Source organism: Triturus cristatus, chromosome 7 (genome assembly GCF_964204655.1).
Source record: "Triturus cristatus chromosome 7, aTriCri1.1, whole genome shotgun sequence".
NCBI classification, from domain to species: domain Eukaryota; kingdom Metazoa; phylum Chordata; class Amphibia; order Caudata; family Salamandridae; genus Triturus; species Triturus cristatus.
Window position 1 is genome coordinate 1,879,084,358 of NC_140590.1, and position 12,239 is coordinate 1,879,096,596.

Sequence of the window (12,239 nt, forward strand, 5' to 3'; positions counted from 1 at the left end):
CAACGCGGTCGCTGTAATGACCGCGTTTGTTTGCACGCTTTGTAAAATCCACGATGTAAACGTTGTTTCCCGCCAACTACGTGCCTGGATGGCAGAGGAGGCATATCGGCTAGCCGCATGCAAGGGACGCAGAGTGGTAGAAAACTGCAATTCGACCACTGACTTTCACGTCGGACACATTATCGTTCTCATCGCGATCAGTTTAGTTAAGGTTACATACGCATAAATCTGCACCAGAAGAACTCAACATTCTGCATCTCAAACACTCACACATTCAAATATCCCCGGCTCGTAGGCATCCAGCCCAACACATACAAACGTATGAACTCTTAGTTTTAATTAATCGGCTCGTGAGACCATGTTTTTAATTATATTCACCCCCTTAAAAATCAACAGACTTCCATACACACCTATTTTTGAAAGACCATCGCGCCGCTAATCAAATTGATTGACCTCTTGTGAATTTTATTCAAACTGAAGTCCGCCGTCAGATGCAATTCCTGTAACGGATGTCATTTGCCGACAATAACAACAACTAATCCCCTGACTAAACACGTTCTTCTGAGTTTGCATTGCAGTGCCAAAAATGTGTAAAGTCTCTGAGGATTGGAGCTCTTGGACACCACACTCAATTTAATGCGCCACGCAGGACTGTGAAGAGCGGATTGGCTGTAAAATGTTGTGAAGTCCATGTGTGCCCTTTTTACAGACAGTCCGTGAGTACCGCCTATCATGGAGTGAACGGTTTTGGCTGGAGCCCCTCCTGATGAGTTAGTCAAGGATGGGGTGCCATGCAACGAAATCGGAGTTTTATATCGAACTACGCTCCCTCAGCGGAGCACGAAGTTGGCAAAACACCGCTGGTGGAGGGGAGTTCACCGCCCACTATTAATACAGACCACCAGGACCACAGCCCGGCCTCAGCCTCGTCATCACCGAACTCATCACCCCCCGCCATCGAATGCAAACAGTACATCTTCCTTGGGGACCTCAATTTCCACCTGGACAACCCCACCGACACTAACACCATCGACCTCCTGGAAAGACTAGACAATATCAGCCGAAAGGAGATCGTCACCGACCCACACACTGAGCAGGACACACGCTGGACCCCATCTTCACACCCAGCCACGGAGTTAGAGACAGCCATATATCAGAGCTCACCTGGACCGGCCACGTCATAGGACACTTAACCCTCATTGGCTCACCACACTCCACCCTGATCCGAGATAGCACTCCCTCCCACAGCTGGACCACTATAACTCCGCAACAATGGGCAGACTCCCTCAGCACCACCCCGCCCAACATCACAGGGAACCTGGAATGAAAGAACGGCCTTCAAACAAAATCTATAAAGGCGTCCGACACCTGATGTCCATCATGTTTTCCATTTTATATAAAAACAATGGATATTGGAAAGTTTTAGAAAACAATTTGTTGAACCTAAACTGTAGAAGCGACTCTACGGGTTATGAGGACACAGAATGTGAAGAGACCCCTCTCATTCTACTCCTGAGGCCGCCTCCTGCCCTTTAACCCTTCACCGGACACTCCATGCCCTTTAACCCTTCTCTGGATGCTCCCTGCTCCTTAACCCTTCACCGGACACTCACTGCCCCATAACCCTTCACTGGACACTCACTGCCCCTTAAACCTTCACCAGACAATCCCTGCCCCTTAACCCTTCACCGCACACTCCATGTCCTTTAATCCTTCACCAGACGCCCAGCCTCTTAAACAGTCACTGTACATTTCCTGCCCCTTAACCCTTCACCTAACACTCCCTGCCCCTTAACCAGACAATCCCTGCCTCTTAACCCTTCACTGGACGCTCCATGTCCTTTAACCCTTCACTGGACACTCCTGCCCTTTATCCCTTCACCATACACTTCCTGCCCCGTAACCCTTCACCGGACACTCCATGCCCTTTAACCCTTCTCTGGATGCTCCCTGCCCCTTAACCCTTCACCAGACGCCCTGCCCCTTAACCCTTCACCAGACGCCCTGCCCCTTAACCCTTCACCAGCTAACATTGGGCCTCAGCACTCTGCACCCGGCCGCCCTAGTGTCACTGAGGGTGCTTTTTAAATGCATCCTTGACCCTGGGGAACCGTTGTTCTAACCCCAGAAACTCAACCCTCAAGACCATTTACTTACCTGCCACACAATAACTCAGTTTTTTTCCCATAGGATCGCATTGACTGTTTTCCTCTGAAAAACTTCTGTGTTGATGGTGTTTTGTATGGAAACCTAATAAACTGTGTTTTGAGAAAAACTTTTTAACTTACCTTTTATCCAGGAAATGTCCTAGTGTGATATCTAGGCATATCACACTGAGTAGAAAAATTAACCCTGAAAGTAATCTAAAAAGTAATCCAAAAGTAATTACAACTGTATTTGCACATTTTACAATCCTGTAAAAAAGTCACTATTCACCCAGCTTGCTTATTACCAATCTGTCTTGAAAAGTACCATTATATTTACCTGTACTAAGTCCTGCTTGGTTCTATAAATAAAATACAACGAAGAAATATTTTTATACTAACAACTGGTCTGAGTTCAGTCTTAGAGTGTGTGTACAACAAATGCTTAACACTTCCGTCTGATAAGGCCTTACTGCTCGCCCACACTACCACAAATAGAGTAAGGTGCTGTCTACATTTACCTCTGCCTACCTTTGGCGTTCCACTGCACTCTGTGCACACTATACCTCACTTTGGAATTAGTATATACAGAGCCAGCTTCCTACATTAACCCTTCACTGTACACTTCCTGTCCCTTAACTAGGGGTGGCCGTAGAATTCCTTTCCGCCAGAGGAGTTCACAGAGTTTTGCCCACTCCGCGCTCCATGCGGAGTGCAGAGTTCCAAAAAACTACGCAAAGTGACGCGGAGCGGAGTTTTTTTTCCAAGTGGCTCACGAACTTTAAGCTGGCGAGTGCTTGCGAGAAAAAATAACGCGCTAGACCTCCTCCTGGTGATATTTCTCATCGCGGGCGGTCATGGCAGGTCACAGACGCTCCTGTTGAGAAATCTGCCATTCGCGTAGAGTAATCTGCGGCTTGATCAGAATGATTACTGATGCAGCAGAAAGCAGCAGCGTACTCCGGTGCGACGTGTAGTGCCGTTTGCTAAAAATCAGTGCTAGCAGCACAACTTAACAGATTCCGCAACTGGCAGAACTCTGCGGAGCGCTGCAAAGTTTTTATGCCAGTTTAGGGAGTTCTGCGGAGTAAAACTCAGCGAACTATGCCCAGGCTTACCCTTCACCGGACACTCCCTGCCTCTTAACCCTTTACTAGACACTCCCTGCCTCGTCACACTTCACCAGATGCCCTGGCCCTTAACCCTTCACCGTACACTTCCTGTCCTTAACCCTTCACCGGACCCTCCCTGCCCCTTAACCCTTTACCGGATGCTCACTGCACTTTAACCCTTCACCAGGTGCCCTGGCCCTTAACCCTTCACTGTACACTCCCTGCCAATTAACCCATCATCGGTCACTCCTGCCCCTTAACCCTTCATCAACACCCCCTGCCTCTTAACCCTTCACCGGACACTCCCTGCGATACCAAAGGGGATGATGGACGGAGCGCTTGAGCAAATCAAAGACTCACCCCCAGTCACCTGATCTGGGTTTAATCCATCATCATTCTTTAGCTCACTCCACCACCCCAGTTCAGACATGGCCATATGCAAATCAGTCAGACCCAGTGCCTCATGGGAACAGTCCAGCCCGAACTGCCAAGCCAGGTCATCCCTGGACTGGAAACAAGCACCCTGGGACCGGTTTCGGGTTCATAACCCTCATCGGCCGGGCTATCTTGAATCCAGTGGCAGAGTGAGCAAGGGACCCACGTCTGGGCATAACCTGCCAACTCGGGGCAAACAAAGCAATACCAAAGGGGATCCCTGCACCTTAACCCTTCATTGGACACTCCTGCCCCTTAAACCTTCACCAGACGCCCAGCCCCTTAACCCTTCACCGGACACTCTCTGCCCCTTAACCCTTCACCAGACACTCCCTGCGCCTTCTCACTTCACTGTACACTTCCTGCCCCTTAACCCTTCACCGTACACTCTCTGCCTCTTTACCTCACTCTGGCAGGTCCCTGCTTTCTCTCTGTTTTTGCATCTTCTCTCCCTCCTTCTTTCCCCTTTTATGCTGCCACCGTCTCAAATTAAGTCCTACTCCTGTGCGTCCCTTGTCCTGTCTCACTTCCCTTTCATGTTACTCCTCCACCTCTTCTCTCTCCTGTGCTGCTGGTTTCTCCTTCTGTCTCTAGTCCTTCCTCTGTTTCTGTTTACAGTAATAGTTTGCCGCTGCCCGCGTCCCACGCAGTGGGACATCAGCAGGGCAGCTCTCTAGTGGCCGCCCGTCGCAGCCTTCCCCCTCCCCCTTCTCCTGCCTCGCAAGGGAGGCCACGCCCAGGGAGGAGATCTCCCAGTAGGTGTAGGAGGAGCCGGGCCGTTGGGGGGGGGGGCGAGGCTAGCCCCCCTACTTAGGCGTGCAGCTTGCCCAGTTCCTCCTCTGCTTCCCGCGCGCCGCTCCAACTCGGACACGCGTATTCCTCGCCACGTCGCCGTTTTTGGGCATCCGGGTCGTTTTGGTCGTCCTGGTCTGGCGTCGGGTTTTGCGCCCACCCCCCCGTTGTCCCGGTGAGTGTTGGTTGCGACCTGTCCCCGGCCCCACTGGCCTGGATGTTGCCTGGTGGTGGGGCTCGGGAGGTGGGCGGAAGGGAGCGAGACTTGTGCTGAGCCGCGGGGTGGGGTGCGGGGGGCGCCGAGCGAGGGTGCGGGGCCGGGGCCTTGGTGGTGCGGGGCTCTCGTGCCGCTGGTCTCTTGTGCCGCGCGGGTTCCTGTGCACGTCGGTCGCACGGTTGTGTCCCTGGTCTGGCGTTGTTTTCCTTGGGGAGTGCTGGCCAGTGCCGCCTCCCGTCTTTCCCCGATGCTGTGTGACTCTGGGCCCCGGTTTTGGCGGTGTGTTCTGTCCCTCCCACCGTTTTGCCACACATTGTATTTGGCCACTGGGGGTGTGCTCTCCCGGTCTCTGGGTGGGAGCGCTCACTTTTTACACGGAGGTGATCTGTGCAGAGCCGATCGGTCTTGGTGTCCTTCATGGCTAGGATTCGGATCAGATGTGCCATTTGTCTTTTCGGGGGCCCTGTCCTGATGGTGGGGGAACGTATCGGGAATTGGGAGCAGTGCAGCACAGACTGGGTTCGAGACGGGGAGGAAGCAACCAGGTCAAGGAAGGGTGCGGGGTGCTGGCCTGCGGGTCCGGTGTCGTGGGGTGGCAGTTTTTGGTCCCTGGGTATCGTTGAGTGGCAGGTGTTGGTCCCTGGATGAGCGGGTGCACAGATGATGGGTCCAGGGCCACGCATGTGCCACGGGGTATGCGGGATCCGGTTCATGTGGTGTTCGAGCATATTTGAATAGCAGTTTTCACTTCTGCCACTAGGTGATAGAGTTCCCTTAGGTTGGGAACAATGGAGAAAGACCAAAAAATGTCGCGCCCCGGGTGCTGGAGATCAGTGTGCTTGGGAGATGAATGGACGAGGGGCCCTTTGCAGAGAATCAGAGTGCAGTCACTAATCTACCAAAAAGTATGTTGTTTAGTAACTAATGATACATCCAAGCAAAGCTTTGTGTGGTTCGTTCCCTGTGATTTTAAATGTATTTTAACCCTGCATTTCATACTGCTTGCTGATTTTAATTGGTGCCTATACCCTGGCTCTTAGTTGTTTGCTATGTCCCTTGCCTCCGAATTTTTTGTTTACGGGAGATTTATCAAGGGTGTTTCTCCTTTCAGGGCCCGCTCTGAATTTGAGATGCCCTGATTTTGAATTGTTGTTATTTTCTGTAGCGACACTGTAGAATTCAACATGGCGCAGTAGATCGAAAATGTAATAGCACTAATTTAGGAAAGATGGTGTTTTTATTTTGTATTATGGTGTAATGATTGTGTTTTACCTCCCGCTTCAGGGATCTTTATGTAAATTCCAGGTCATACTTTTGAAACGAAGCAGGCCATACCGGCCTTCCATGCTTCTGAGGTAGATAAAAGAAAGTATTTTGCACCTTTACGCCCTTGCAGTTGTGGCTGTTTGGGCGCGTTTGCCAGCGGCGTGTGAGATTGTCGCGGGATTTGTGTGAATCTCTGGAGATATCTTGGGGGGCACCGGTAGTTCCCCCCCCCCCCCCCCCCCCCCCCCAACAGTATTAGAAATGGTATTAGAAACGCGGGTGGGTAGGAGAGTGTGTAGGGCATCTTTGGACACAGGCAGAAGAGACAGGGCTTCCTCTTTACAGTATACCCTGTCCTCCATCGTGGTCAATGAACACATGTATAAATGGAGAATTGACTGATGTGCGAGATTTGAGGCACTTTCTTCTCCCTTCTGAACTCTCCACCTAGTGTAGCGCACACTGGCAGATCACGAAGTATTGGGATCACCGTCTTCTTGACCTCGACGCTGACTTTGAGGGCGCGGTTGACTTCGCCATTATGCAGGAGTTATAAGCACATCTATCAGTCGCCCCCCCGGCGGTCACGCGTGATGTCTTTGCGCCGTATCCCGGACACGCTGCGGTCGCTCCCCCGCTGTACCTGGTGGTCTCGCGTCGGCCGGCGCGGTTTCTTCACTCCCCCCCGCTTGATACGCGGTGTTTGCGGCACACTCTCGGGCTGCATGTTTCCGGGCCAGGGGGTCATCGGCATGCGCGGTGAGTTTTGGGGGGGCAGGGAAGTTCTTTTGGGTCTTGTTGGGCCAAGAGCATTGGTGGTTGTATTGCGGGCGCCATGTTTTAGGATGATTACTGCGCCAGTGTGAAAAGGAAGATCGGCTTCCTTCATAATGCCCTGCCCCGCCGCATGTGTGAGATCGCGGGTTCAACCGCTCGTTCGCCTTGGGCAGCTTGTCGTCGGTCGTGTCTGCCGCTTGTCCGGCATGACGTTCATTTGCCGGTGAGTCGGGCCTCTGGGGGCCGGTTGTCACTGATACTGTGGTTCCCGTATCAGCGCTGTTAGGGCATATCAGCGCTATGTAGCTCGCAGTCGCTTTGTGCCTGTCAGGCAAGTCTTGGCCGCATCCCCGTGTCGGGCAGTTGCTGGGCCTTCAGTCTGGTTTTTTGTGTTGGAGCGAGGCCGGGGGACAGGGAAGTGGCGGTGCGGGGTGCCTGAGAACAGGAATGGCCTCAGTGTTTGTGCGGTTGCGGGCTTTGCACTGCTGTGGCGTCACGGCCGTCGGATGTGTTATTGGCTATGTTCCTGGGGAAGGAGCAGCAGTGTGTACAGTTGAGGTTTTGATTTCGGTGAAGTTGGTGGAGAGACACGCCGAAACGTCTACACCGAATATTCTATCACCCGCACTCGAGGAGGTTTTCAGCCCTGCTTTTAGACCCGCAAATGGCGCTGAGGAAGGGGGTCTTAGTGGGTAGGATTCAATGTGTTCCGGCCAGCAGGTTGACCGCGGGTGAAAACATTAGCTATAACATACCCGCTTGTAAAACGCGCTTGCTCAAGTAATGGGGTCTAACACATTGGGGTGGCGACGTTAAGTAGTTTGGTTAAATTGTGCAAGCGATGCCGGGCTATGCGATGGCGCAGACGTTGGAAGCACGGGGAGAAGCTCGTGGCCTCCGCACGAACAAACAGAAAGTCTGGAAAGTCTACGGTGCTGCTTTCCGGTCGCAGTCTCCTCGGGAGGCATGGGTTCAATCGTACTGCAGACAGTCCTGGGTTTACGCTACTTTACTGCTAGGGAAACATAATCATCGGTTTGATCTGGCCCAATTAAGCACTGCTTATGTGGTGCTGTGACTCAGTAGGTTGAAGCGCCTGTCTAGTAAACAGAAGGAACTGAGTTCGATCTTAGCGGTGCCTTCATGCTGTGAGCGCGTTCCTGGGGAGTTCAGCAGATGCATTCTTATAACCCAGTCATCATTGTGGGTACCGCAAACATTCGCTTCCGCGTGGGCTCACCTGCTACCGATACCACGTCATCTGATATCGATCCCTACTGTTTTAATTTAATATGTGCGCGTGCGAAATACGCCGCCTGCGGGTCGAGTTTGCGCTATATGGGTGCTTTCCAGTTTGTGGGGGGCGCCGCTGCGCAAGGGCAGTTTGTTTCGGTTTGTTGTGCCCAGGTCGCTTGGCTCTCCTATCTACCCCTGCCCAACAAAGGTTGGCATGTGCAAGGCAACCGGTCTCGCTTTGCCTCGACGCGTGGTGGTTCGCGCTTTACAGGTACGATTTTGCTAGTTATGGGCGTGGCGCCGCCACACGAGGGCAGTTTTTTGCTCGGTTCGTTGTGCCCAGGCCGCGCGGCTCCGCTTTACCTACTGGTGTAATTCAAATATGGCGCGCGTGCAAAGCACTCCGCTGCCTGCGGGTCGAGTCGCACCATATGGGTTCGTGTCTCAGGAATGACGCTGAGCATCCTGCGGTTCTGCAAAGCACCCCACCTACCTCTGCCTAACAAGGGCTGGCAGTGCAAGTCAATCGCTCTCCCCTTTTCCCCGACGCGTGATTGTTCGCATTTTTTCAGGTGTGGTTTATACTTTTGTGCGTGGCGCCGCTGCACGAGGGCAGTTTGTCTCGGTTTGTTGTGCCCGGGTGTATGCACACCTCTCGCGGGGCACAGGGTCTAAGGGCACGCGGTTCAGTGGTACTACATTATTTAGATCCGGGGCCAGGGGATACGTGCAAGTACGATTGGTGGTCTGTAAACGCGAGCGACCGCGACGCAGCCTCATGGGTAGGGCACAGGCCATGCGGCGCAAATGCGTCTTTGGGTTACCAACTATGTGGATGCTGGTGTATTTACTCGCGTTGTTTACCCCCCCTGGAGAAAGACCCAGGGCTATAGAGTGGAGGTTTTGACTTCGGTGCAGTTGGTGCATGGGCTAAATATTCCACGTTGCAAAGAACGTGTGCCAAGTAGACGGAGGCATCCTTTTGGTTACTTGCAATGGATATCTTAAAGCCCTAGTAGTCAACAATGAGCCACGAACAATCCCCATAGGGCTGCATACACACCACTACGCATAGATTATTAGAACATTGTTTAGTGTTTAAAAGGGTTAATTTGGCTAGACCCGATTGAGCTTGTGCTTCTCCACACCAAGCAGCCTTAAACTACACTGCCTGCCAGTAGGGATGACATGAGTCTCCTACACTTCAGTCCTTGGCTGGTTAACCTTTCCTATACACTGAGTCATATGCGTATGATTGACTGGCTCGGGGGTTTTTTGTGTGAGATGCAAAGTTCTCGGACACCCTACACGGGTAGGAGTAGCGTTATCTGACTAATTAAATGGATCTTAGAGTGTGGTTATGGAAACTTGGTCAACTCTTGCAGGGGGCTAGTGAGTGAATCTGAGGTGGAGGCGGCATTGGGGGGGCGCCAACAACATCCTTGCACAAGGCACCACCATCGCCGTTCCGCGAGAGCTCTACAACGCTTTTAGGGCGTGCTGAATTACATTGATCATAACCAGCACAGGCAGGATACAAACCAAATTATTACCGGCAACTAAGCATATTAAGCATAATTTTTCTAGAGATACCCAATGAAACTGGTTTATCGGGCAGAAATAACAGACATCAAACTTTACGTACTGTACCTTATGCTTTACATGCACAACTAGCCAGTGCTTGGCCCATTACTAGATGCTGGAGAGGACTAGGCCCGAAGTCTCAGCGCCTTATCAATATGCAGTGCTTCTGGAACAATCACCTCATCTCCCCGTGCCTAATAAGAAATGAGTGTGTCCCTGGTGTAGCGTTATTTGGTGCGCAGGTTCAGCGCGCAACCACTCGATACCTTACGGGTCGTACAGCACTACCATAAACGGCAAATTTAACTTGAAGGCTGTTTCATTCCTGAAGCCGGGAACCAGATGCCACCATCACTGAAGTAGGCCTGGCTGAGGGTGATTAAGATAGTCACATGAGATTAAATATTGGTTAAATATTTGGATTCGGAATACTGATTTATTATGGTGAGTTCCACGCTTAGGCCAAAAGATGCTGCTGCCTTATGTTTTGGCCGTGCTATTCGGAACCAGCCGTGTAAGGTTTTCTGCAACTCACAGTCATAGGGGCAGCTTAGTCCATACAGGAAAGCCAGCAGCCTGAGAACAACTGGGTAAGGTTTCCCTCACAGCAGTCATAGTGGCAGCTTGGTGTATATAGGAAAGTCAGCAGCCTGTGCTGTGTTGAGGCAATTTGTAGGCCTGGGTTTGTGTGTCATACATAACATCTTGAAGGTATTTCGTGAGTTCCACCATTAAGTTACCTATAGCACAGCAACACCGGGATAACAAGGACTGTAGACAATCCTATTGACCCCTTTCCAGCAGCATTAAAGTCCGAAAGCTAGCTTCCATTCAACAAGCGAGGCAATTGGATATGCTGTCCCAGTGGAGAGCAAGAAAAGATTGGGATAGACAGCGGGACTAGTATAAGACTCTAAGACTCGTCCAATTTTATGGAATTTAATTTGTTATTTGGGTCCCCGAGCTGAGAGATGTATTCTTCGGCGGCTCAGTCAGTCATATAAAAGGCGTACGATTAGCAGTGGGGTTAAAAATGTTTTGCCCAGCCGAGCAATCATGCAATCCTCGCAGTAGCAGCAGCAACTCAGGAACCATGACGCTATCGATACATCACCTTGTAGATAGAGTGGAAATTAAATCCTTCGTGCTAGGATGTGAAGGGAAGCGATGGATTGAGGAATGCAGCTATGGTTCAGTTCTGGCTCCATATGCAGGTGCCAGATCTTCCCATAAATACGTTAGGATGATCTGCTGTGGCATCGCTCAGAAGGTTAGGAACACCTGTCACGTCTAAGCTTACGGCAGTGGGGCCCAAAGACATCCTTTGTTCGTCTGCCCTGGGCTTCTGAGTAATGTTGCAAATTAATGCCGTCTTTTACGGGTTACAGAACAGGACCCCTAATTCAGCCCATGACAAGCTGGCGCGGGGGCAGGGCACATATAACAGCAAAGGGAGGAAGGGGGGCTCTGGCAGCGACGGTAGCCTCCCCAGAGCTGTGGCGGAGTTACAGGGCGATCTGGAGGCAGACGGGTACAGTAAGGGTACCTCTGCGACAGGCGGTACAGTAAGGGTACCCCTGTCCGGCACAGTAAGGGTGCCCGAGCCAAGGTCCACGAGCCGAAGGAGGTTCTGGGAAGACCGCGACGGCGCCCCGTTAGTCCTTCGGGCGGTTGGGGGGCCTGACCAACCGGGGGTGTGCCACAACACGCTCCGCCCCTGTCAGAAGGGGCGGGAGTAGGAGACAGATCACGTGACCCAGTGGATGATCTGAAAATAAATGTGCCGCACTGCCGGGCATCGACCCACCGTGCGTGCTGGCTCACCAGGCGGGCGGAGCAGCTAGGGGCTGCTTGCCTTGGATCGCCCGTAAGATAACCCATTTATTGTCATACTTATGTTGTATGAAATAAACCTGCAGCAGTTCTTCACCCACAAAGAAAGTGTCAGTGTATTCATTGGGTGACGTCTGTGCATGCGTGTTGATTGAAGCGGATGACGGTGTGGTCACTATGCCGCTGCCCGCGTCCCACGCAGTGGGACATCAGCAGGGCAGCTCTCTAGTGGCCGCCCGTCGCAGCCTTCCCCCTCCCCCTTCTCCTGCCTCGCAAGGGAGGCCACGCCCAGGGAGGAGATCTCCCAGTAGGTGTAGGAGGAGCCGGGCCGTTGGGGGGGGGGGCGAGGCTAGCCCCCCTACTTAGGCGTGCAGCTTGCCCAGTTCCTCCTCTGCTTCCCGCGCGCCGCTCCAACTCGGACACGCGTATTCCCACCCTTTCCGCTTACCCTGCGTGACGGAGACAGCGCGTTATTGGAAGGTTTTTAATGTTTTCTTTTGCGTTGCAGGCGGAGTTACAGGGCGATCTGGAGGCAGACGGGTACAGTAAGGGTACCTCTGCGACAGGCGGTACAGTAAGGGTACCCCTGTCCGGCACAGTAAGGGTGCCCGAGCCAAGGTCCACGAGCCGAAGGAGGTTCTGGGAAGACCGCGACGGCGCCCCGTTAGTCCTTCGGGCGGTTGGGGGGCCTGACCAACCGGGGGTGTGCCACAACACGCTCCGCCCCTGTCAGAAGGGGCGGGAGTAGGAGACAGATCACGTGACCCAGTGGATGATCTGAAAATAAATGTGCCGCACTGCCGGGCATCGACCCACCGTGCGTGCTGGCTCACCAGGCGGGCG

The 12,239-nt window shown here is 52.6% G+C and overlaps 1 protein-coding gene across 1 annotated transcript in view; it reads left to right on the forward strand.

Moving 5' to 3' along the window:
* The window catches only part of FAM131B (family with sequence similarity 131 member B), a 381,150-nt gene that overhangs the window by 159,152 nt on the left and 209,759 nt on the right, over positions 1–12,239 (forward strand). The window lies entirely within an intron of this gene.